The 26,267-nt window shown below is 43.0% G+C and overlaps 1 protein-coding gene across 3 annotated transcripts in view; it reads left to right on the top strand.

The window, feature by feature from the left end:
• Positions 1 to 13,604: 13,604 nt before the first annotated feature.
• The window catches only part of PAPLN (papilin, proteoglycan like sulfated glycoprotein), a 102,874-nt gene continuing 90,211 nt past the window's right edge, over positions 13,605 to 26,267 (top strand). For all 3 annotated transcript variants that reach the window (XM_066608360.1, XM_066608357.1, XM_066608358.1), the window contains exon 1: positions 13,605 to 13,992. The gene's annotated coding sequence lies outside the window, so the exon portion shown is untranslated. The remainder of the gene's footprint in view (positions 13,993 to 26,267) is intronic.

Below are 26,267 nucleotides of genomic sequence, written 5' to 3'. Positions count from 1 at the left end.
GGTACATCAAAAAGGTAGAAATGGAAACTACAACTTATCCTGCAAGAATTAATAACCTTCATAGCGCCTTTGGTGGAACAATTAAAATGCTATGGAAATATGATTTTTAATTTGTTTTAATTGTAGAACATACTATAAATTTGGTATTGCCGTAATCGTATTAACCTGCGCAATAAAAGTAATGTTTCATTTATATCGTACAGTAAATCCTGTAAAGTAACATTTTAAAAAACTGCGCAATTTGGTCTTTTTTTCATCACCACCAAAAAACTAATACATTTAAAATATACAATATATGTATCCCAAAGTGGTATCCCAAAATACAAATGATCTGCAAAAAACAAGGCTTCATATGTCAACAAAAAAATAAAAATGTTGGAACATAATCTTGGAACATAATGATGTAAAACTGAAAAAAAAAAGGTCATTAACCCCCTTACCGCCACAGGACGTAATGTTACGTCATTCCAGAGTGTTACTTAAGGCAACATGACATAACCTTAAAGGGGTTGTCTCGTGAAATCAAGTGGGGTTCAGCACTTCTGTATGGCCATATTAATGCACTTTGTAATATACATCGTGCATTAAATATGAGCCATACAGAAGTTATTCACTTACCTGCTCCGTTGCTAGCATCCCCGTCGCCATGGATCCGTCTAAATTTGCTGTCTTCTGGCGTTTTTAGACGCGCTTGCGCAGTCCGGTCTTCTCCCTGGTGAATGGGGCCGCTCGTGCCGGAGAGCTGGTCCTCGTAGCTCCGCCCCGTCACGTGTGCCGATTCCAGCCAATCAGGAGGCTGGAATCGGCAATGGACCGCACAGAGCCCACGGTGCACCATGGGAGAAGACCCGCGGTGCATCGTGGGTGAAGATCCCAGCGGCCATCTTGGTAAAGGAAGAAAGAAGTCGCCGCAGCGCGGGGATTCGGGTAAGTAATAAACTTTTTTTTTTTTTTAACCCATCCCTTGGGTTTGTCTCGCGCCGAACGGGGGGCCTATTGAATAAAAAAAAAAAACCTGTTTCGGCGTGAGACAACCCCTTTAAGTTATGTGGATCTCACGGGATCTGAAGAGATCCCACGGCATTTAGCAGTGGGAGCCAGTTACTGATAGCTGGCCTCCCGCTGCATGCCCTTAAGGCTGCCTGTCCACAAGCGTTGCGGTATTCCATGGCGGATCTCCGCCACGGGAGCAGGAGCCGGCAGAAGGATCTCCACGGTCAGCCTATCTGACAGATAGGCTGACCGCGGAGAATCGCAGCATGCTCCGATTTGCCGGCCGTGAGTGGAGAATCGCTATGATTCTCTGCTCGTGGACGGGGGGCTGCGATTTCCATAGCAATGCTATAGAAAGCGTGCGTTGCGTTCCCCATGGCCGGATTATCGCCGCTGGGGACCTCGATCCAAATAAGCTTATGGACAGGCAGCCTAAGGGGTTAAGGAGCAAAATAGGCCCTTCACTAAGGGGTTAAATATGTTTCACTAGAATGTCTCATCAGATCACGAATTGTGGCAGTAAGACAAAAAAATACAGGAAAAACTGTGCATGGGAAAACCGTCATTTCTGTGATTTAATCTTTTTAAATCTGTGATGGGTTCTTAATTTCATAAATGAATAATTATATAGAATAATGATAAATTATTTGTTTCTTGCAATGTTCTATAATGTATTTACGCTTTCTAAATATCTGCACCTTTTTTTCAGATCACATTTTGAATTAAATGGATATTTTTATTATATGTACAGTGCCATCAATATCTTGGTAGAAATAATCAAACTGATTGATTTTACAAAGGGGCTGTGGATCATTGGAGAATCCCAGCAGTCCTTACTGCTTTTTTTTAAACCGACAACCAATAGCTGTGTAGAGATTGCAACAAAACCCAATTTAAAAACTCAAGGTAGGGATGTGTTGCAATTCTTGAAACAGCATTTGGTCATGTGTGGCTTCTGCCTCATTGTTTTTTTTTGGGGGGGGGGGGGTCCTTCCTCTTGATCAACATTGGGGGTTAATTCTTTGCAGTATTTTTCTTGATGTCTTTTGTCTCCTCTTTTATTCTTCCAAAAAATGATGCTTCCAGATATTAGCGGTAAGGCAATAGGGAAATATATGGAAACCTGTTATACTTATTAAATGGAGTTACAATAAATTATCAACAATGACATTGAGTGGTCAACCATTTACCTTCTATGACAGAGGTCGACAACCTACTGGTCACAATTTACAGGTCAGTTGCAGGTAAGTGCCGGGTAGACCATGGAGCTTTAGTTAGTACTGCAGAATGAAACCAATGTGCTGCACTGATTGATTCCACATCTTTCCGGTGGCCATGGAGTCACAGCCAACCTTCCACTGCTTGACATGCTACATTTTGTTTTGTTCTTTGTAGTCTCTTCCAAGAAGTGAGCATCGTGTTAGTTTTGACCTTTTTTGGTTGTGTATGAAAAAATGAGAAGTTTCTGAACTTTTTTTAAACAAACCGTTTTATAAGATTTATATCTTATAAAACGGTTTGTCCATTAAATGCTACATTTTCTTCCTCATTTTGGCTAGCATAGTATGCCTTTTAATGTTTGTCTGCAATGTAAAAAGTGTCTGACACAATAGACCAGTACATAATTTTAACAGATTTTTCACTTCAGCATGCCTTTGTCTATAAAAAGTTCTGGGGAAAAAAAAGTTTATAAAAATACAGCTTTTCTGTACAAAGGAGAAATACTCTTTACAGAACTGTATGTAATACTTGTATGTCATATGCTAATAAAACGAAGTCATAAAAATACAGCTTTTCCATTAATTACCACATTTCCTTTCTTTTTTGGGGGGGGGGGGGGGGTGGCATAGTAAGCTTTTTGTTTGTCAGCAAGCAAGAAAAAAAAGAGACAAAAAGTGTTTGTTGCCATAGGCCAGCACATCATCTCAATAGTCTTTTTTGTTGTTGCTTTCACTACTACTACTTTGCATGTCTGTAAAGAGTTCTTGAAAAAAAAAAAATATATATATATACGGTGTGTGTGTGTGTGTGTGTGTGTGTGTGTGTATAAATAAATCAGGTTTTGGCTCAGTAATTTCTTTTTCACTTATCCCCCTAAGGGCTCCTGCCGACGGGCGAATCCTCCTTGCATTCCCCGAGGCGATAATCCGGCCGCGGGGAACGCAGTGAACGCTCTCCATAGCGTTACTATGGAAAGTGCAGCCCCCCTGTCCACGAGCAGAGAATCTTAGTGTTTCTCTGCTTGCGGACGGCAAATTGCAGAGATTCGTCTGCCGGCTCCTGCTCCCGGGCGGCAGCTCCCCCGGCGGAGATCTGCCGCAGGATTTCGCAACGCCCATGGACAGGCAGCCTTAGGCTTCCTACACACAGCCAAGTACAATATTGGGCTGTGACTCTCAGGGATGTACCCATGGATGCGAGGCATTTTTGCAAGTCAAAAATGCCTCCATCACTTCTCTGAATGGCAAGTATTCCCCCTCTCCGATTTCTCAATTTCATATTGTTGATTTTTCCTGTACCGTTATCGGCTGTTGTCATTACCTTAATTTTATTGATATTTACTTCCTTTTTTAACTTTTTAGTATCAGTTGTTCAAGATCTTCCTGACTTTCTGCCAGCAAGGTTCTATCATCTGCATCATCTATCACCTGGTTGGATGAAAACTAACTGGTCGCTGAACTTACAGGGTTACAGTCTGTTCAGAAGGGATCGTAAAAACTGGAAAGGGGGAGGGGTTTGCCTTTATGTAAAATCCTGTTTAAAGCCCACATTATGGAAAGCTATATGGGAGGTAGATGAACATTTAGAGTCTCTATGGGTGGAAATACATAGAGGGTAAAACAAGAATAAAATCCTCAAAGGGTTTTCTATAGACCACCAAATATAACAGAAGCTACTGAATATCTATTACTGAAGCAAATAGATGAAGCAGCAAATCACAATGAAGTAATTATTTTAACTATCCCGATATAAACTGGGAAGCTGAAACCTGTGGATCTCATAAAGGTAACAACTTTCTGCCAATTACTAACTTATACATCACCCGACTAGAGGGGCGGCCATTTTGGACTTAATAATAACCAACAGACCTGACAGAATAACAGGGATGTAGAGTGGGGGGCGTCTGGGAAATAGTGACAATAGTATAATAAATTTCAATGTGTCCTTAACCCCTTCCCGCTCCAGGACGTACCGTTACATCCCGGGAGCCTGGTACTTCCCGCAAAAGGACGTACCGGTACGTCCTGGAGATAGCACGGGATCACATAAGATCCCGCGCTATCCCGCAGTGGGAGCCGGCTGTCAGTCACAGCCGGCGTCCCACTGCAACAGCGGGGGGACATCGGAGATGCGCCCGCCGCTGTTAACCCCTTCCCTGCCGCGATCTAAGTAGATCGTGGCAGGGAAAGAGTTCACAGAGGGATCGCGATCCCTGTGTGTCTCCGGCCGGAACTCGCGATGTTATCGCGAGAGCCCGGCCTGTCACCATGGCAACAGGACGCCAGACACTGGCGTCCTGTATTGCCTGTGCCTATAATCGCTGTACAAGCGATAAGGCATGGCAGAGCAGTAGCTCTGCCATGCCTTATGACAGCGATCATAGGCACAGTGATGTAAGTCCCTCAGAGGGACTCAAATAGTATAAAAAAAAAGAAAAGAAAAGTGTCAAAAAAAGAAAAATGTAAAAAAAAAATGTTAAAAAAACCCCTTTTTTATGCTTTTTCTAATATTAGCATAAAAAAAGGGAAAAAAAACTAAAACCCCACATATTGGATATTGACGCGTCCGTAACGACGTGTACAAAAAGCTGAACATGCTTTTTATTTTGTACGACAAAAAGCGTAAAAAAACCCGCTAAAAAACAGAGGCAAAATGCTAATTTTTAGCATTTTGCCTCACAAAAAATGCAATAAAAGTGATCAAAAAAGCCGTACATTTCCCAAAATGGTACCAATAAAAACTACAGCTCGTCTCGCAAAAAATAAGCCCTTAAAGAGCTCCGTACATAGAAAAATAAAAAAGTTACATGACTTTGAATGCAGCTATAGAGAAAAAAAAAAGATTTCCAAAAAAAAGGGCGTTTTATTGCAAAAAAGTGTAAAAACCTAAAAAAAATATAACAATTTTGGTATCGTTGTTACCATATCGACCCGCAGGAAAAATTTAGTGTGTCATTTATGCTGCATGATTAACGCTGTAAAAAAAAAAAAAAATCTATGGCAGAATTGATGCGTTTTCTCTCCCTGTTATCATTAAAAAAAAATAAAAAAATTTTACGATATTGTCTATATACCCAAAAGTGGCACCGATAAAAACTACAGATCGCCACGCAAAAAACAAGCCCTTATACGGCCGCGTCCACAGAAAAATAAAAAAGTTATGGCTTTTGAAAAATGGAGATGGAAAAATACCAAAAAATCGCTTGGTCCTCAACGCCAAAATAGGCCGTGTCATTAAGGGGTTAAAGAGAGAGTTTTTATAGGGGTGCTACAAAAATACTAAACTTTAGGAAGGCCAAATTCGATCAGCTTAGTGATGCCCTTAACCTTATTGACTGTGATAATGTCCTTAAAAATTTAGAGTACAAATAATAAGTGGGAAATGTTTAAAAACATTCTAATTACTTACAGGAATAAAAGACTTGGTAGTTGGAGAAAACTAATGAGGCTCAATAAAAATGTAAATGTGGCAATAACTAGAAAAAATAAAGTACTTAAACTACTAAAACAAGAAGGCAGCAAAGAAACATTAAAAACATATGAAGGAAAAAAATTAATTGTGTAAAAAATCAGATAAAAACTGCAAACATTGAGACATAAAGACTTAAGCCTGGTTTAGACACAACGATTATCGCTCAAAAAATCTTTTGAGTGATAAACGTTGTGTAATTTTTTTTTACGGCGCAAGGTGAGTGCTCAAACGTTGAGCGATCACCTTGCGCTCCGAGTGGGGACTGCAGAAGACAAGCGGGGGCCGCTTGTCTTCTGCATCCAGTTCTCCGCTCAGAGCGCCGGGCTGTTATACAACTGAGTGCTCTAAGTGGAGGAATCAGTAGACAAGCGGCGCCGCTTGTCTTCTGCATCCAGCTGTTCTCTACTCGGGGCGCCTGACTGTTATACAGCCGAGTGCTCTGAGCGGAGGATGCAGAAGACAAGTGGAGCGTCTTGTCTTCTGCATCCAGCTGTTCCCTGCACAGAGCGCCCGGGCTGTTATACAACCAAGCGCTTCAGCGGGGGGATGCAGAAATCAAGCAGGTCCGCTTGTCTTCTGCATCCAGCTGTTCTCTGCTCGGAATGCAGGCTATTATACAAGTAAGCGCTCCGAGCCGGGGATGCAGAACACAGCTAGACCACTGTGTTCTTCATACCCTGCCTGTCTTCAGGGAGCAGGATTCAGCTGAAACAATAGTATCAGATGTATAGCGCTGTGAATTCCTGATGCTGAAAGATCAGTGACAACTTAATGAAAACTGCATAATGTCAGTGCAGTTAGACACAACGATTATCGCTCTAAAGACAGCTTTGAGCGTTTTTGGTTTTTTTTTAATAGCGAAAATTGTATCTAAAAGGGCCTTTACTGCCAAAGAGAGTAAAACTAACCCTAAACTGTTCTTTAACTGTATAAATAGTAAAAAGATTATTACTGAAAGTGTTGGCCCTTAAAATAAATAATGTAGAAGAAATTGTAGAGGATGATGTGGAGAAAACAAATTTATTAAAAATCTTTTTCTCCACTGTATTCACAAAGGAAAATGAAATGTCAGATGAGATGCAGAGTGATAGTGTAAACTCTCCACTAAATGTCAATGGTAGAGATGAGCGAGCATGCTCGTCCGAGCTTGATGCTCGATTGAGCATTAGCATACTCGAAAGTACTCATCACTCGAGTGAGCACCATGAGGTGCTCGGGTAAATTTCAGGAGAGAGAGAGATCCCCTAGGCTGAGCATTGGCTACCTTGAAAAATGCTCGAGTCTCCCATTGACTTCAATGGGGTTCGTTACTTGAACCGAGCTCTCGAGCATTACAAAAAGCTCGGCTCGAGTAACGAGCACCCGAGCATTTTGGTGCTCGCTCATCTCTAGTCACTAGTCTAATCTAGAAACAAATACAGAGCAGTCTTAAAATGATTAAAATAAACAAAGCGCTGTGTCCTAATGGCATACACTTCCATGTTCTAAGGGAATTAAGTAATATGATACACAAACCCTTACTTCTTATACTTAAGGACTCTATAGTGACGAGGTCTGTTCTACTAGATTGGCGCATTGCAAATGTACCATTAATAACCATCCTCTGCTTTCTATCACTGACCAGTTACTTACCCACTTACACACATTCCCACTCAGACCAAGCATTCTCATTTTATATACCAACCTTTTATGTGGCACAGTATTGTTAGCGCAAAATGCGCTGCTCGATATACTGTGGGTGCCATATTAGATATTAACATCTGCGTCATCTCCCACAGTATTCACCCAGCCATATTTTCTGGCTATGTGCTGTCTGTGTATTCCGCAGATAGCAAACCGCTCTATAATAGCCTTTGGGGGCTATTCAGATAAACCACTGTCAGGGTGCATTCACACGAACGTATATCGGCTCGGTTTTCACGCCGAGCCGATATACGTTGTCCTCGGGTGCAGGGGGGGGGGAGGATGGAAGAGCCAGGGCCAGGAACTGAGCTCCCACCCCCTCTCTGCCTCCTCTCTGCCCCTCTGCACTATTTGCAATGAGAGGAGGCGGGACGGGGGCGGGGCTAAAGTCCGTGAATTAGCCCCGCCCTCACCCCGCCTCTCCCCATTGCAAATAGTGCAGAGGGGCAGAGAAGGCAGAGAGGGGGCGGGAGCCTCAGTTCCTGGCCCTGGCTCTTCTATCCTCCCCCCCCCTGCACCCGAGGACAACGTATATCGGCTCGGCGTGAAAACCGAGCCGATATACGTTCGTGTGAACGCACCCTCACATAGATAGGCAGTCCATGTGAAAAAAAATCACTGCATGTCCCATTCTCATCCGTTTTCACAGACGAAAATAGGCCATGCAAAGAGCAGAGTCCGTGTAGAATAGACTGCACACATATAGGTGGCCATGTGTTGTACGATGCAAGTTGTGCCAAGTTTCTCGGATGCAATGCACATATGGCAATGTGAATTTGGCCTAATTTTACCAGTGAAATGCCTATACTGATTGGCTGGATTTTCCAGCAAAGTGCACATGCCGCAGAGCTGGACTGTCTGAGACATTGTATGTGGAGTCTGGTGTCAATTTACAATGGCTGTAATAAAGACTATTGTATGCTGAAAATATTGTACCCTGCGACCAACTTGAGGCATCACTGTACTTTTTTTTTTCGTTTTTGTTAGCATTTGCTCTTGGCTTGAAGTGGATGTAAAGTAGTGATCAAATCTGCATTTTGTGTATTAGACCCAAAGGTTGGCTTTTTGCTTATATCTAATGTAGCAGGAAGAGAATATTAAGAGTATTACATAGGGTTTCATTATTTTCCTGCCCTATCACTGTCTTTTCCCCACATAGAAAATAAAACAGACATCATTGCTGCAAAGGAAATGTTTTACTAGTCAGCAGATGAATGTTGTTCCGCAGGATAATCATATACACATGGACTCGGGACTATACAGTGTTTGTCTTGCTTATACAAATGAGCATAATTATGGTAGGTAAATGAGCACAAACGATCAGAAGATAAATATGATAAAAGATAACGATGACAGGATCTGGTGTAAGGACCCTTCACAAGGGACAGAATTATCCACAGGACGCAGCGCAAATACGGACTTTGTCAATTAGTGCGGATTTTGTTGTGTTTTTAACTGTGGAATGCGTTCTGCAAAACGTCTTGCGGAATTTCTTGCGTTTTTTTTCCTGCAGACTTTAATTGTGTAATTGAATTTCCTGTATGTTAGAAAAGCTTTTCTGCTGCAGAATTTAATCTTGCGTTTTGGAGATGCGTGGATTTTTAGTGGTGCGAAAATGAAGCCCCATAAGGATATTATTGTGATGCAGAAATGTCTAATGACCAATACCTTTCCATATGAGGAGCCTCTTATTAGTTAGCGTCAGGGGCTGTTCAATTACGGCCCATTTACGTGCAACGATTGTCGCTCGAATTTCGTTCAAACGAGCGAAAGTGAGCGATAATCATTATGTGTAAATGTGAAGACATCGTGCGCTATTCGTTTACTTGACATTGGTCGCTCAGTTTCAACCTGCATAAAAATAGTTGTTAGTTGGTTCGCTTGTCGTTAGGTTTAAACAGCAGTTGTTCAGTCTTTCAAACCACTTGGGGGGAGGGGTGATTGTTTGCCCATGACTCATTCAAAAGCCAATCCACATACTGCCACAAAAGACAATGGCTTTTTCTTCACACTAATTAAAAACCGCCCGCTAAAGCCCCTTTTACACAGGAAGACTGTCGGGCAAACGATGCCCCACACTCGTCCCCGCATATACTCGCTCCCGGTCTGTTGAAGTTTTTAATTATAAGGACATTCACTGTTGGTGAAGTGAACTTGTGTCAGGATATTCTGATGGACTGAATCAGCCCAATCCTGTATTGCTTATTATACTTGACAATGAGGATAAGTTTTACGTGAAAATTATATCACTTATCCGCTTAGTCATGACTAAAACTTCTAGCATGGGAATGGGACTTTAGGAAAGGAATTGATTCATCCTTATCTGAGTTCTTATCAATTCTTGACAGCTTATACCACTTCGCTTTATGACCTATTGGTATACGTTGTTCCCTTCTGACAATTTCTGAAAAAGAGGGAACTAATACAGATAGCAAGTGGTAATAAGTCTCTGAGGAGACTTGTATACCTCTGAGAACTCAGAGGTTTTTGTGTAGTGCCTTGTGTCTGTCTAACATGTTTTTATCTATAACTAATAAAAGATATTATTTTAATTTCGTCTAAACTGTGAAGGGCTTCTAGTTTGTACTATTAGACTTTTCTGCCTCTGTGACGACACCATTGAAATCAATAGGTTCTATTCATTGCGTATTATGTGCATAAAAATTGTCCGCGTAATACGCTATGTAAAAACGTTCATGTTACCGAGCCCTTAATATACAATTACAACCTTTGAAGGCAAAAATAAGTCCTTCACACGTGCGACAGGGATATCTCCAATACAAAATCGTGCTGATATCGCAGCTTTGTTCCCGCGATTTTGTAGCATCAGCGATGCTTTTTCTTAAAAATAGTAAGAGGAATATACGCTGGGAATACCCCACCCCACGGTATAAAGGCAAAGATGGCGAATAAAAATAACCTTGCATCGTTGCTGCTTGCGGTAAAATCGTGAAAGTCAATAGGAGTTTCTAATGTTAAAATCACATTGCACGAAATTGTAAATAGCGGCCGGTCAGTATTGAACGGACACTCTGTTATGTCAATGGATAGGGGCGTGGGAGCGCGAGGAGAGAAATCAACTGCAGCCTCCCCGCTGTGAGCTAACAATACTAGCTCCCATGCAGCAGCAGCACGAGAACTAGTATGTGCAGTGATGAGCGTCAGGCACCCTTTGCCCGACACTCGTCCTGTCTAAATGGTCCTTAACCCCTTCCCGCTCCAGGACGTACATTTGCATCCTGGAGCATCGGGGTATGTATGGAGAGAGGTCGCGGGGCGACCTCTCTGCATACAGTGCGGGCGTCAGCTGTTTACTTCAGCTGACACCAGCGGGCAATTGACGCGATCGGACGATCGCTGCTATTAACCTTTTAAATGCCGCTGAAAGCCCCCAAACGCTGTTTAGAGGTCCCGTACGGCCCTCCCGCGGTGAGATGGGGGAGCCACGTGGGTATCATGGCTGCCGGAGGCCTTCTGAAAGGCCCCAGGGCTGACTTGAGAGACTGCCTATCAAGCCATCCCTGTGGGGTGCCTGTCAGAATGCAGTATGACTAGAGATGAGCAAGCATACTCGCTAAGGCAAACTACTTGAGTGAGTAGTGCCTTGTTCGAGTACCTGCCCGCTCGTCTCTAAAGATTTGGCAACTCACCGCTCACCCGTGCCGGCAGCCGAATCCTTAGAGACAAGCGGGCAGGTACTCGAATAAGGCACTACTCGCTCGAGTAGTTTGCCTTAGCGAGTATGCTCACTCATCTCTAAGTATGACATAATGCTATAGCATTACGTCATACTGCAGGAGCGATCAAAGTATTGCATATTGTAGTCCCCCAGAGGGACTTAAACGTAAAGTAAAAAAAAAAAAGCAATAAAGTTTTTTTTAATTGTAAAAAAAAAGTAATAAAAGTTTAAATCACCCTCCTTTTGCCATATCTATAATTAAAAAGTATAAATAATAAAATATACGTATTTGGTATCGCCGTGTCCGTAAAAGTCCAATCTATCAAAGTAGCACATTATTTACCCTGCACGGTGAATGTCGTCTGAAAAAAAAAAAAAAGAACGCCAGAAATGCACTTTTTTAGTCACCCTGTCTCCCAGAAAAAAACGCAATAAAAAGCAATCAAAAAGTCGTACGTATTCCGAATTAGTACTAACAGAATCTAAACCGCATCTCGCAAAAAATAAGCCATCGCTGAATTACGTTAACGGAAAAATAAAAAAGTTATTACGCGCACAAGATGACAGCAGAAAATAATTTAAAAGAATTAAGTGTCTTTGAAAAAAAAAAATATAGTAGTACAGTAAAAAAAAAAACTATACAAGTTTGGTATTGTAGTAATCGTACCAACCCATAGAATAAAGTTATCATGTCGGTTTTGTTGCGGTTTGTGCGCCGTAGAAACAAGACGCACTGAAACATGGCGGAATGTCGTTTGTTTTTTTTTATTTTACTCCACTTAGAATTTTTTTAAAGTTTTTCCGTACATTATATGGTACTTTAAATAGCACCATTGAAAAATACAATTAGTCCCGCAAAAACACGGCCTCATACAGCGACGTCGATGGATAAATAAAGGAGTTATGATTTTTTTAAGGAGGGGAGAAAAAAACAAAAATGGAAAAAAAAGGGCCGCGTCATGAAGGGGTTAATGCTGATGTGGCCCTCAGTTAAAATGAGTTTGGCAACCCTGCTCTAAATCAGTGCTCGCCAACTCCAGTCCTCAGTGAACCCAACAGGTCATGTTTTCAGGATTTCCTCAGTATTGCACAGGTGATGTAATTACTGTCAGTGCCTCAGACATTGCCACAGGTGTTCTTACTATAGGAGATCCTGACAACATGACCTGTTGGGGGTCCTTGAGGACTGGAGTTTGGAAACACTGCTCTAAATCATTTCTTAGGGTATGTTCATATCACATTGGAGGTCCATCCAGCCAGGCGTTTCATCCTGAGTTACTTCCTAAATCCCCAAAAGAGTATTAGAACTAAAGTTGTCTGATCTTCTACAAATCTGCTGTGATATAGCAACCAGGGTGGGACATGCTGTTTTAGTGCCCTATGCAGATAAGAAAAATGGCATCCCCATGTAAAATAAATCCAATATTACCTTAAAGGCAACCTGTCATTAACTAAACTAAGTTGGGAGCTTTTAGACTGTGCTGGTAAGAGGCAGTGCAGCAGCAGGTGGCAGTGGTGCAATGCTGTAGCTAAGGCCTCGTGTCAACGGGCGTATGCGTAAAACGCTGGGTGTAATTAGCTGCGAATTCTTTTTCCCTGGTATTATCACGTATACATTTCCCCCATATATGGCTGCGCATGCACTGTGTTTTCTTATGTGTGCAAAAAAAATGTAACAACTTCTTCCTACTTTTTTTTTTTCACTTCGCTGCATGTATCCCAGAAACATGCCAATTACACGCAGTGCTTGCACAATCGGTTGCGTAAGCACTGTGTTTGAATTGCGTATTCACACGCACCACCCATAGGGATCAATAGGGGTGTACGCACGAAATACACGGTAAAATAGAGCATGCTGCATTTTTTTTTCTCACAAGTAGCGACATGCAGTGTCCATATATATGCCAGGATCAACAAAAACTTTCATTGACTCCATTCACCTTATATCCCGTGGCCGAGCAACGCACGCGTAATACGCGGTGAAAAACCGCCCGTGGACATAAGAACTAAAGGGGTTTTCCAGACAGCACCAGCTGTCAGTGCAGAGTTCCATCAGGTTGGAACGGAAGCCACTGCTCCACCCCCTGCGCAATTTCCGCTCTCATTGAAATCTCTTTAAATAAAACGATTCATTGGGGAAGTAAGTTCCATCTTAGCTGCTGTTGCCTGACTACAGTTTGGCAGTCTGAATCCGGTGTAACTGCAGGTGTCGCACATAGCTAAGGTCGGCCAATTGTGGTATTCTATGTGCTACATGATGGCATTTGGTTGGTGCTGCTGGGAATAGCATAGGTACCGCATGGTGGTATTTGCTGCGGAGTCCTACTAAAAAAAAGTTTGAGTTTTAGTTAAACAATATCATATATATATTATATAGCATTGGGGTCTAATATTGTATCTGCACTGATTGTGCTGTGTGTGCTCAGTGGTGCTAGTGATCACCCTACGGCAACAGTTGGTCCTAATTTGTGTTCCTTTTGTGTTTGTTAGTTCTGGGATGAGGGGATGTTCCTGTCTGCAGTCACACAGAGATACTTCCTCATTCTCCAGAGTGCTCTGCACTGTATACAGTCGCCTTCAGTCCCATCTGTCTAATGTATCATTCTGATTCTCTTTTTTTCACCCTGTGCTACAATAAAACTAGTGCAGCAGGTCCCACCCAGAAAGGAACCTTGTGAGCTGCTAGGAAAGGCAAAACCAAGCTGGGGAGGTGAAAACACCTTTTTTCTGCAAAGCCCAGAGTGAGCTGCTGCCTCCCTTATCTGCGCTCCATAGAGTTGGCTCTTACTGCGAAAGAAGAAACTCCACAGATCTCTGGCATAGAACACAAGCAAACATCTCATTACTGGTGGCCGCTTGGATGTAAGCAGTAACGGGAGCCTGGGAAGTTTGGAATCAGTAGGAAACAGCTGCTTTCCAGAATTCACCCCCTGTGCAAGCCCAAGGTAAGAAGTGAACTAATGGCAGGAAACTTCCTGGGATGCCTGACTTTTTACTAGCAGCTCAGAGAAATGTGTTTGTTGTAGAGGCAATGATGTTGCTAATTTTATGAGTGTGGCAATAAACAAAATAGATGCTATTGTCTGTTAAGCTAACCAGTGATGTAGATACTGCGAATCGCCACTTTACATTAGAGAAATGCTTTAATTAGAGAAATCTCCTAATTAAATATATTATGTGGCCCCAAATGTGTATAATAGAAGACGTCATAATTTACATTGTCACGGAGATACATTTTGGACCCATAAGTGATAGGCGCTATGTTGGGGTGGTTTACACAGAGTTTTTTGGGAAAAATGCAGTTTTTGATGCATTTTTCTTTTTTTAGTAAAAGCCAGAAATAGATCCAGCAAGAAAGGGAAGTATAAGTCTTTCCTTCAAAGGGATTCTGTCATCAGCTTCATGCAGCCCGATCCGTGAGCATCATGATCCCGGGACGGCTATGCTAATTACCACTATGTATGTTCTGAAGCACTGCAACATTTCACATTAAACAGACTTTGAAGTTTGACTTGGCCTTTCCTCGCTTGCAGCATGTAGACTGACAGCTCTCTCGCCTTCTGACAGCTAAGAGTCGAACTTCAAAGCGTGTTTATTCGGAAATTCTGCAGCGTTTCATAATAAAGCGTACAGAAGATAATGAGCATCTCTGTCCTTGGTTCATGCTGTCTCTGCTTCTCACAACGCACAAATATCACACGACCTGTGAAAGCGCCCTAAGGCTGCTCTCACACAGCCCGCTTTTTACAGCTTTCAGCGCGGTGTTTGAAATGCTGGAAAACACTCCTATTGATTTCAATGGGGCCTTGCAGACTAGAGTTAGAACATGGCGTTTCCAATGCCGCGACTTTTGAGCATGGTCTGCTCTATTTTCGTGCATTTTAGCATTTTTTTAATGCACCTCATCACCCATCACAATGATAGATTGCATTTAAAAAGCACTGTAGAATGCTGTACAATGCGTTTGAAGATGTCTTAATTTCAAACGTGGCATTTTGCTAATGCCTGTGTGAGAACAGCTAACTTCACACTGGCAAGCGCAATATAGGGGCCGTGAATCCCGCCCCCATATAGTGTTCCCCACCATGTGAAATCCCCAATGGATGCCCTTTCATAGCAAAACAGCCTCACATAACTGCGGTGATGAAGGGAATCCCTCGTCGCGGCTGTTACAGCTGCAGCAGAGGATCACAGAGTTTCTCTCATTAAAAACAATGGGGCTATGAGATCACGCAGCCATACATGCTGCGATTTGTTTCCCGCGTAGCATCGCATCATGGTGCCATGCGGGAAAGCATTGATCCTGTGTATGACCCCATTCAAAAGAACGGGGTTCATGTTTGTGCATCGCTGATGCCTATGTGATGCCGGCCATAGGGTGCCTTCACAATTACAGTAAAATCGAGCAATGCGAGAATGAGTGATAACGCAGAATTGAATTGATTTTTCAATGGTTTCATTCCCATTTGCAATTTTGTCACTCGTGATGTGGACTGAAAAAAAAAAAGTCACAGAAAGATAAGGCAAGCTGCGATTTTCTTTTTTTAATCTCCCAGGTTTCCCTATGGAGTCTCCTTTTTATTCACAAAGCATGAATGCATCGCAAAGCATGTGCAATGCGTTTTTAACATTGGAAATTCCTCTTGTATATCGCGAGAAAAACGCAAGTGGCAGCAATGTTTTTGCAAGAAAAAGCATCACTGATGCTTAGATATCTCATGGCAAAATCGCGATTGCCATTATGAAGCAGCCCTTAGGCAGAGGACACACAATTGGTTAGCCGGACTGCGTGTGTCATGTCAGTGAGGCTTTGGGCCGCATCCACACGGGCGATTTTCTCGTGCAATTTTGTAGCAATGCAGCAGTACTACAAATTGCATGTATGTAGAGCCCATGCTTTCCTATGGGTTCGTCCACATGAACGATATTTTGTGGCCTGCGACATTGCGAGACTACAAAATCGCAGCATGCTCTATACAGCAGCGATTTTTTTTTTCTTTGCCCATGTTTCCCTATGGAGCCTTCTTGTTTATTGCATCGGATCACACAAACTTGTGATTTTTATGCTATGCGATTTTAAGATTAGAAAGTCCTATTAACCGTCGCGCGAGAAAATCGCATGTAGCGATGACACGATGCTACATTTTTCCCAAGAAAAAAGCATCACTGATCCTACAAAATTGCGTGTACATAGCAGTGATATCGCTGTCACCCGTGTCTATGCGGCCTTAGGCTGCATCCGTATGGGCTTCAAAATCTCACTACAAAACATCTCTCATGTGAAAGAACCCATGGGAAACCATGGGCTTCACATTGTAGCGAGATTTTGTAACGGGATTTGGTAGCAGCCGTGCAGATTGATTCTTGTAATAAATTCCACTGCACTGCACTGGTAGACCCTTCGCCATCTACACGGCTTGTTTGTGGGTTTTTTCCCCCCAGTTGTTCAGAGTCTTAGACTCACCTAATAGACTTTCATTGCCCTTCAGGTGCTACTTTGAGATCTACTGCTACAACCAATGGTTCTTGTTTATCAGCCTCTTAGTGACCTCTGCCATATATAGAGGGTGCTGCAGACAAGGGGGTAGCGCAATCTGACATATATGGTCTGCTGATGGTGTTTGCTCAGCTGGTCAGACTGTGCCATTAGCCTTATGTGTCAGCTGGAAGATACAGCAGACATCCTGCTGAAATATGCCAGAATTTGAGCTATTCCAGTTCTGGGTCAAATGTTCTCTGTATCTTTCCGCAACAATCTCTAGTGTTACACAGTCATGGAAACAAACATTGATTGGTAAATAAATGCATAGATAAGACAAACAAAAAAAATCTATTAATTCTAGTTTCCCTCCAATGACACCCTAATCAACCACATAGGGCCCGTTTACACACAAAGATGATCACTCAAAAGATTGGCTTTTGAGCGATCATTTTGCATAAACTACTACTTGGTACTAATGCTTATTAGTACCAATTAGTAGCATGTTAGTTGCCAGAAGCTGTAATCAGAGAACAGACCACCCGCTGTTCTATGAATAAACTCACTTTGTTCTGCCAGGGGGCTGACAGCTGAGACAATGTTATCAGTGCTCCCTGGGCAGAACACAGCGTGCGGTCCGTCTTATCAGCTCTTTTGCCAAATGATGGATTTCATGCCGAACTGAAAATCATCATTCGTCAGAAAAGTGAAAGATGGGCACATTTACAGACGATTATTGCTCAAAAGATGGCTTTTGAGTGAATTTTGAGCGATAATTGTTGTGTGTAAAAGGGCCTTTAGGCCGTGCTAACATTATCGAGTCGGATTCCGCATGCGGGAGGCCTGCAGCAGATTCCGGTTGTGAGCCTGGCCAATACCTATTCCACAGCACTGTACATCACTTGATGTAGGGCTTACGATCTAAGCATGTTTTTGGAGTGTAGAGAAGGAAAGCGGAGAACCTAGAGGAAACCCGCACAAACACTGGGAGAACATAAAAACTCTATACAGATGTTTCTTTGATTGAATTTTAACCCAAGACCCTTTTAAGGCCAATTCCATTTTTGAATATTTTACAGTTTATGCCTGTGCAAAAGGCTCAGTAAAGCGCCATTTCGACTGGACGAATGTCGGGCAAACTATGCCCGACACTCATCCCTGCATGTATGCGCTCCCGTGCTTTTGCACAGGAGTGAGTATCGCTGGAGGAGATTATTTTCCCCCGACCCTCTCCATTCACTTAACACAGAGGCCATTCAGTACTGAATGGCTGCTGTTTACACTGAACGATCATCATTCGGGATTTTATGCAGTCCCTGCTGGCCGCTCTATCAGAGAGCCAGTGATACTCGCTCCTGTGTAATAGCACGGGAGCGAGTACACACAGGGACAAGTGGCAGGCTTCGTTTGCCCGACATTCATCCCGTGTAAATGGGGCTTACCGCTGGGCTCACACAAGCAGGTCGGATTGCGCGTGCGGATATCCACATTAGAATACCTGCGAATGACTGTGTAAACGAATAGCGAATGGGGGTGTATGCTGTCATGTTGCTGTCATGGTGAGAGACGTTCTGAGAACCATGCCTTCAGAACAGGATACTGCTTTTTCGGCTTGGCTGGTTTATATTACTTATTTTGGAACCAGTATAAACCACTTTAAAAAAACAAATGCTACTTCTTGTGAAGGAAGAGCCCAGAAGATGGGAGTGTTGCTCCCCAGACTCTGTTCTGTATTGTCTGCCCACAAATTCCTGCTTTCTTTATTCCATTTGCATCTGGTCTCCTAGCAACTTGCCAGCAAATCCGCATCCATACACAATTTTAATTGCATATGCACTGTGGATCGAACACATCCATACAGATTAATGGAGCTCATACACGTGAAATCCGCTGTGAAACTTTGTCCAATATTACGCTCCTGTGATGTACTGGCGGATGCAAGACGTTTTTTCGTAAAAACCTCCTCCCATCACTTCGGTGAGGTTGGCAAGTTTTTCCCATTGTTTTCACTCGTGCGATTCTGTGCAATGTGTTTTCCTGTCCCATTGAAGACAATAGCCGATGTGTTCCGAAGCAACGCCCAAACATAGGACATGCTGTGATTAAATTACTCATGTACATGACCCCATTCAAAAGTATGGGGTTCATATTCGTGTGTCTTGCAATGAACAAGTCTTGCACGATTTTTATGTCCGTGTGAAGCAGCCTTAGGCCGGGCTCAAACAACCAGATTTGTATTGCGATTTCTGCTATTGGCGTCTGCGTGGACTTTCCTCTGTAAAACGTGGCATTGAAAGGCATGCATTTTCAATTTTTCCTTCACACTCACGGATATGAATGGCGTATTCTGCGAACGGGAGAAAAATCACAGCGTGCTTTTTTTTGCTGCGGAATCCGTGCAGACATCCTCCATTGATGTTAAGGGAGGCATCCTACCCACAACCCAAAACTACTGCACATGACTGCCTGTGAGCCTCCGCGGTAATCTGCAATAGAGTTTTGTAAGGTACGCAGGGTTACCGGTCAGACTCAGCCGGAATCTGCTGCGGACCTCCCACATGCGGTATCCGACCCGCCTAAGGCCCAATGTCCACGTGCCAATTTCCCCTGCGGGAGATCAGCAGATCTAGCTGCCCATAGAAAACAGTGAGGCATCCGCAACTGAATTAAACCCTGCGCAAATGTAACATTGCAGCCTGCTCTGTTTTTATCGCGGATGTGGCTCCATTCATCTCTATGGGAGATGAAAACACACAATCCACGATCACCCGCAAGCCATTAAAAAATCATTTTTAAGATGATCTGCAGTGCATCTACTTTGGATATCTGCATTGAAAATCCGTGCATGCCGTGAACATTGGGACTTAGGCTATGCTCATGTTTTTGCTGCATTTTTGAACCACAATTTTAAAAAAATTAAGACCTACGGTTTTAAGAAACTGCATACACTATTACAAATCGCATGCGGATTTAAACAATATATGCATTTAAAAAAATAAACAGAATGCAGGTTTTTGATGCATTTTTTAAATTGTGTGCAGGAGATACCCAGGTTATACCAGCATGGTCTGTATCTTATATACAGCTAAGGGGCCGGGTCACAATTGCAACCCCTAGTGATACGCCAGTGCCATGGACTAGTAGTGCTCAATCACTAAAGCTCTGTGGATGAGCCATATATTTAGAACTAAAAACTGGATCAGGACCTGTCCTGTAAGAATGTGTAGGTCTTACTCAAAAGTTGATTAAAGATTTGTAGAAGTAGCCAAGTTCCTCTCTTGGGTAAATGCACATACAGAGTGGTTGCAGAAATATCTTCCATTCAGAGGCAGAACTGGAAGGTTTCGTGTTCCAGTGCAAAATCTGTAACCGGGTCCCCTACCTACTATGCAACATTTATAATACTGGTGTCTTCTTATGCAATAGAGGGGCCTCGGGTCCCTTTAGGGTACATTTACACACAACGATGATCACTCAAAATTCACTCGAAAGCCATCTTTTGAGCGATACTTGTTGCTTGTAAATGTGTGCCCATCCTGCACTTTTCGTCCATCGCTGAGTTCAGCTCAGCTTAAATTCTATCGTCCTTGATAAGACGGACCACACGCTGAGTTCTGCGTGGATAGCGCTGATAACCTTCTTTCAGCTGCTGTTCCGCTGGAAAACTATAGTGATGTATTTAGAGAACAGACCACCCACTGTTCTCTAAATACATGCAAATGAAGCTAGTTAGCTACTAATGGGCTGATTAACCCATTAGTAGCTAATGCAAAATGATTGCTCAAAACTATCAGTTTCTGATTAAATCTGTGTGTGTAAATAGACCCTCAAGGCTTCAGGACCCAGTAGCGACTGCTACCTTCAGCAACCCTTAAGCCACTCTCACACAGGACATTTTTTACAGCCCTTTAAAACACTGTAAAATGCCTCCATTGATTTCAATGGGGCTTCTCAGCCAAGCGTTTAAGTGCAGCGTTTCTAAGGCCGCGATTTAAAAATTTTTTTTTTTTAAACGCTGTCTGCTCTATTTTAGTGTGTTTCAGCGATTTACTTAACGCACCTCATCACACATTGCAATCATTGGGTGCATTAAAAAAAACGCTGTCAACGTTATTAAAAACTCTGTAAAGCACGGCAATTTACAGACGCCTGTGTGAGATCAGTTTTATAGCTACGCCCCTGGCTTCATTCATCAGTGTGCAAGGATTTCTGCAAACCTCATGCAAGTGGTTAGGATAGTTACAGAAATTTCTGCATCAAATTTGCCGGGTGTAAATTGCTTTTGCGTGCATATATCTGGTACATTTTTACCCAATTAGACCAATTTCAGTCTAAACTGGTGTGTGTTAATGGACATTTTATCAGATTGAAATCTGTCTCATCTGCCAGAAAATGGATCTGTAAGGCTGGGGTCACATGGGACAGAAATCTCATGGAATGACCACACCAAACTACCGCGAGATTTCTGCCAGATAAGCGCAGTTTCAAAAGGCCGCGGGTTTTGGCGCAGTTTCGCCACCTGTTTATACAGACAGACATATAACTCGTTCGCCTGCTAAATCCTTTAGGCCACCTGCACACGGGCGGATTCGCATTGCGGAATTCGCGACGAGTGTACCCCTCCAGGTTCCGCAATTGTGGTTTCCGCTTGCGGAGAAAAATGTGCAGCATGCTCCATTTTTGCACGGATTTTGAGTGGACAGCTTCCATTGAAGTCAATGGAAGCCATGAAATCCGCATACCTTTCACAATTGACATTGCGGAAGCGTTGCAGATTTTGCCGTTGGAAAAGGAGGAGTTTAAAAAAAAAAAAAAGAATTGTACTGCACATGTCCGCCGACCAACCGTGCGGTCCTTCCACAGTACAGATGGAAAGAAAAGAAGGCAGGTTCACGCTGACACCGCTACTGCCGCCAGGGCCAGATTCCGCTGTGGGATTTCGCATTTGAAATCCAACCCTTCCATGTGCAGCCGGCCTAAGTAATACAGATTCGCTGTATAAGTGAATGAGAACATGAATGATTGGTGTTTAAACCGAATGATTAGCAAACGAGCCAAAGATGATTTTCATTGTTGCATGAAATGAACGATAAGCGAATTAATCATCGTTCATCATTTCATCACTGGCTGTGTTTACAATTAATGATTATCGTTCAAAAAGTGAATGTCTTTGTTTTTTGTTTTTCTCTCCCCTCTGTGATTTTAATGTAGTTAATACGGTGTTTCCCCGATAATAGGACCTACCCCGGTTTTCGGAGGAGGCTTGAAATATAAGGCCTTTCCCAAAAATAAGACCTAGCTAACCTGCATAAAAAAAAAAATCAGTACTCGCCTGGTCCGTGATGTCACGATGGTCTCCGGCGGCACTGTGGACAACTGAAGTGTCCTCTCCATCTGTCATCTCAGCTTCTTTCTGGTGACGGGGCTTTGAATACCCCGCCTCCAGCAAAGCGAGTGCTGTGATTGGCTAATCTAGCGCCAGCAGCCAATCACAGCCACTCAGTGAAGGACATCTTTACTGACATCATTCATCATTACATAACTTTCAAAAGGTGTTGACATGCAAAAGACTCCAAATATTCTCTTGCAATTAGTAAAGGCCCATTTATGCGCAACGGGCATTGGTGTATCTCATCTCCACCGGAAGGGATGGCTGGAGACAAGCATCAGTGAGAGAGGAAGCTCTGCTCACACCCCCACATGTGGATTGGCTGGCATGGACAGCGCCTGGAGGGCGGCTTCACACAAGTGAGGGCAGAGAGCAGTGACCATCCAGGAGCTTCAGGGAAGGGAAAGAGAAGCAGGAGCAGCAACATGTGTGAGAGCGGCGCCGGCGGGAATTCCGGCAGGAGTACACATCAGCACTTCTCAGGGGGATCGCTGGCATACCCAGTGGCAGGTGTGGATGGGACTGGAGCGCTGGACCCTGGAGCGGGAGCCCCGGGAAGACAGCTGACTGAGCAAGGCGCGGCGGAGCATGGAGGGGGAGCCCTGGGAGACAGCTGACAGAGCGATGAGGCAGCAGAGCAGCGCACAGATGAGTCATAGCAGGCACGGGAGAGGGGGCCCAGCTTCAGCTGCTACTGCAGCATGGCATCCAGGAGGTGGGGAGCGAACATGCCCTCTCACCAGGGGGAGACATTGACAGGGTCGCAGAACTGGAGATTGCAGTCCAGCGGGGAGCAGTATTGCCGTCGGCCTCCACAGCCTGCTGCTAGCTACTGTCAGTGTGTTAGCGGGCGGCCACAGTGCAGAATCCTTCACGCTCAGCTCAGCCAATTGGCAGCTAGGGGCCTGGCATGGGTGTTCCCTCTGTCAAACCCCTAGCTTCCGGTGTCGACAAAATACACCAGTACCTACGCAACGATTACTGCTCAAAATTAATTCAAATGAGCCAAAGTGAGCAATAATCATTACGTGTAAACGCAAAGCCATCGTACACAATTTGTTCACTTGTCGTTTATCGTCGAGTTTCAGCCTCCATAAAAATAGTCGTTCGTTCGTTCACTTATCGTTAGGTTTAAACAGCATTCGTTCAGTCTTTAAAACGACATGCGGGGAGGGGTGATTTGTTTACCCGGCTAAATGCAATGACTCATGCCTCAGTAGACAATAACTTTTTCTTTGCACTAATTAAAGACCTCCTGCCTAGAGATTCCTTGTATAACCACACACACACCTGAGCAAACAACATATACAGAGTTTGCATAGCTAACAAGGGAAATGGTGAGGATTTAAAATGATTATCTTTACATGTAAACGCTCAGCATTAGAAAGCAAAAAAGTTGTTCATTCATTAAAATGACAATTGTTGCGTGTAAATGGGCCTTAAGGCTCTTTACATCTACATTTTGCATTAACCGTCAAGGGTATACATAGGGGGATTTCCCAATGGCAACCTCCAATATGTACCACCTGTTGGAGGCCACTGCATAGGCACACAGTGGCCTCTATTGCCCATAGACTCCCAAGACAACAAATACTACATTGCTTGTTTTTTGTTTTTTTTTCTGCATGCTTGTGTATGGAATAGTGCAGTCTGTTGCACTATATATTACAGCAGAAACAAAATGCTATACTGAGGTATACCAGCCCGACAAAAGGATGGTCTTTTGTCTTCAGTTGCGTGAATGGGGGGGGGGGGGGGGGGGGGGGGCTATGGATACATTTGATGTATGTATTGGGAGCTATCCCATCTCATTAAGCAAACATATGCTGGAAATGCTGTGTGAATGTAGCAAGTCTTACTTATAATGATATATTTGTTAATCCAGCATTCAGTAGATCTGACAGGACTTACATGTGCAAACAGACGCCCAGAATAAGCTCTTAACATGTGATTTTTGCAGCAAGTGGTTTATAAATACCATTCAGCATTATTCTCAGTACTTGACGTCATTTTTGCGTCTGAGCTATTTTGCTTTATATCATGTCCTTATTTGTATTTCTGTGTAGATGTTAGAATACAGAATTAGCTGTTTGCCCTTGGGGTAATCGTGTAGACTAAGCATATAAATAGTTGCTATATTTAGTTTTATTTTTAGAAAGCACAAAATTTTGATTTGTTTGGGTCCCATAATGCAGACATTTTGGGTGGGGGTTTATTTTGGCCTGCTTCCTCTCTGACGTAGCTACTACAGGGTCTACACACAAGGTTCACTTTGTCCACCTTGTCCTGCATATGTAAATACATCCTTGCATGATATAACAGGATCCTGCAGAATGGGTATTAATTCTACTGAGGACAAGGTAGATTATGGCGTCAGGCATGTGATCGAGGTATCATGATCTTGATCAGTCATTTCTAAACTACCTTTAGGAAAGGAAATCTTAAATCAGCTAAAAAAACCTGTCCTCCGACGTGAACAGAATGTTACCAGACCTTGGTGGTTAAAGTGATTTTCCAGTTTTGGTTCAAAGTTCTGTCCCAGAACAGGAGGGTCAGGGAGGTATATTACTTGCAGTTGTTATTTTCTGCCACTCCTCAGATCCCCAGTTTCAGGCCCTATTTTCAGCCATCCAAGATGGCTGCAGCGATTTTTCTATCTACCTAACTCGTGCTGTGCTCTGCCCTCTGATTGGCTACTGCTGATCACATGAGCAGCTCTGGTCCCTCAGAGCAGGTATAGTACACTAGTAGTCTAACACAACCAGTACACTGTGAAGATTATGTAGTTTTAGATGGCCAAAAACAGGACCCAGAACTGCCGGGTCGGAGGGACTGCAGAGAAGCAGGTAATATGCTCACCTTTGATCCCAGGACAAAATTTTGGCCCAAAACTGTAGGGTTACTTTAAGAGTAAATAAACATATATTGGGACTCAATGTCAGACTGGACAGGTTTGTCAACCATATTTTGTTGCCTTTTACTGGGCAACTTGGTAAAAATTAGATGCCTTGTAGAATAAAAAGTGAATCATAAAAATTATAGATAATATCTAAATGCATACAATCGTAGAGCTGGAAAGGACGTCCAGGGTCATCGGGTCCAAAAAGTTGCCGTTTTGACACATAAGGTGCAGTATATGAAGCTTAAAGGGACTCTGTAATGTTCTATAAGCCCCTATAAACTACTGTTACGGGTGCATAGAACAGACAGCACAGAGTCTGAGAATGTGATTTTCTTACTCACTTGTGTCCCTATTTTCTCACTGTTCACCCGTAAAGCCCCCTGCAGACTCCTTCTCTTCATCGCATACACACTGTTTATTATGAGAATTATATAGATGTGACAGGTCCCTTTAAATAGTTGGCTAAGCTATAGGAAAGAATATGTGAGTTCATGTCACAAAATGTAGTGTTTGTTATTTTAGCTTTTTATAAGTCTTTTTATTTTACGATCCAATGTTCCCACTCAGAGGCTAATCCTTTACTGGAATTAGCAAGTAAAAGAATAATTTGCTTTCACAGTTCATCACAATCTTGGGAGACTGAATATTTATATCTTAACAAAACAAACACAGATCAATGTTTGTCTAAGAAAATCTATTATTGCAGCTGCAGACTTCTAATTTCTATTTAATGGGAGAGCAAATCAAACATTGGCAGCTTCCTAGACCAATCGTGTACTGGCAAATTCATTTCTTAAAAACTGTCATATGGGCCTTTTACAATACAATCGGATCCAGCTTTAAACATATGTAGGCTCTAGCAAGAGGCTCACGGTAGGCCCCCTGTCTACTAGACCTTTGACTTGATAAACGTAGAGCATGTTTACTTAGGCCCCCCCCCCCCCCAATCCAGTGGAGCCGATGTAGAAATAAGGTTGCTCAGAAGAACTTGCAGAACGGTCATTAATTCGAGTTACGTTTGCAGCAGTGATTACAAGGTCTCGTTCACATTGCTGTGAACCACTTCCATTGTTCTGCTCCGTTCTTATAGAAGCTTAAAGCCCCATTTACACGCAATGATTATTGCTCAAAATTCTTTCAAACAATGGCATATGAGTGATAATCGTTGTATGAAAATGCTACCATCGTTCACTCTTCAGCTGAACGATGATTTTAAGGTGAGCTTAAATTTCATTGTTTAGCGGAGAGCGGATAACACAGACCGCACACTGTGCTCTACACAAGAGCAGCTGATTACATGGTATTCAGCTGACAGCCCCTGGGAGAACAAAGGAGCTGATTGCAGGGCTCAGACCACTTGCTGAGTTCTGCAAGCAGCTCCTGAAGGCTAATTTATATGCAAATGAAGCTAATAAAGTGCTAATGGAATTAGTGTCCATTAGCACTTTAT

Source organism: Eleutherodactylus coqui, chromosome 6 (genome assembly GCF_035609145.1).
Source record: "Eleutherodactylus coqui strain aEleCoq1 chromosome 6, aEleCoq1.hap1, whole genome shotgun sequence".
Taxonomy (NCBI): Eukaryota; Metazoa; Chordata; class Amphibia; order Anura; family Eleutherodactylidae; genus Eleutherodactylus; species Eleutherodactylus coqui.
Note: the sequence above shows the minus strand (reverse complement) of the source record. Positions and strands in the feature narration are given on the sequence as shown.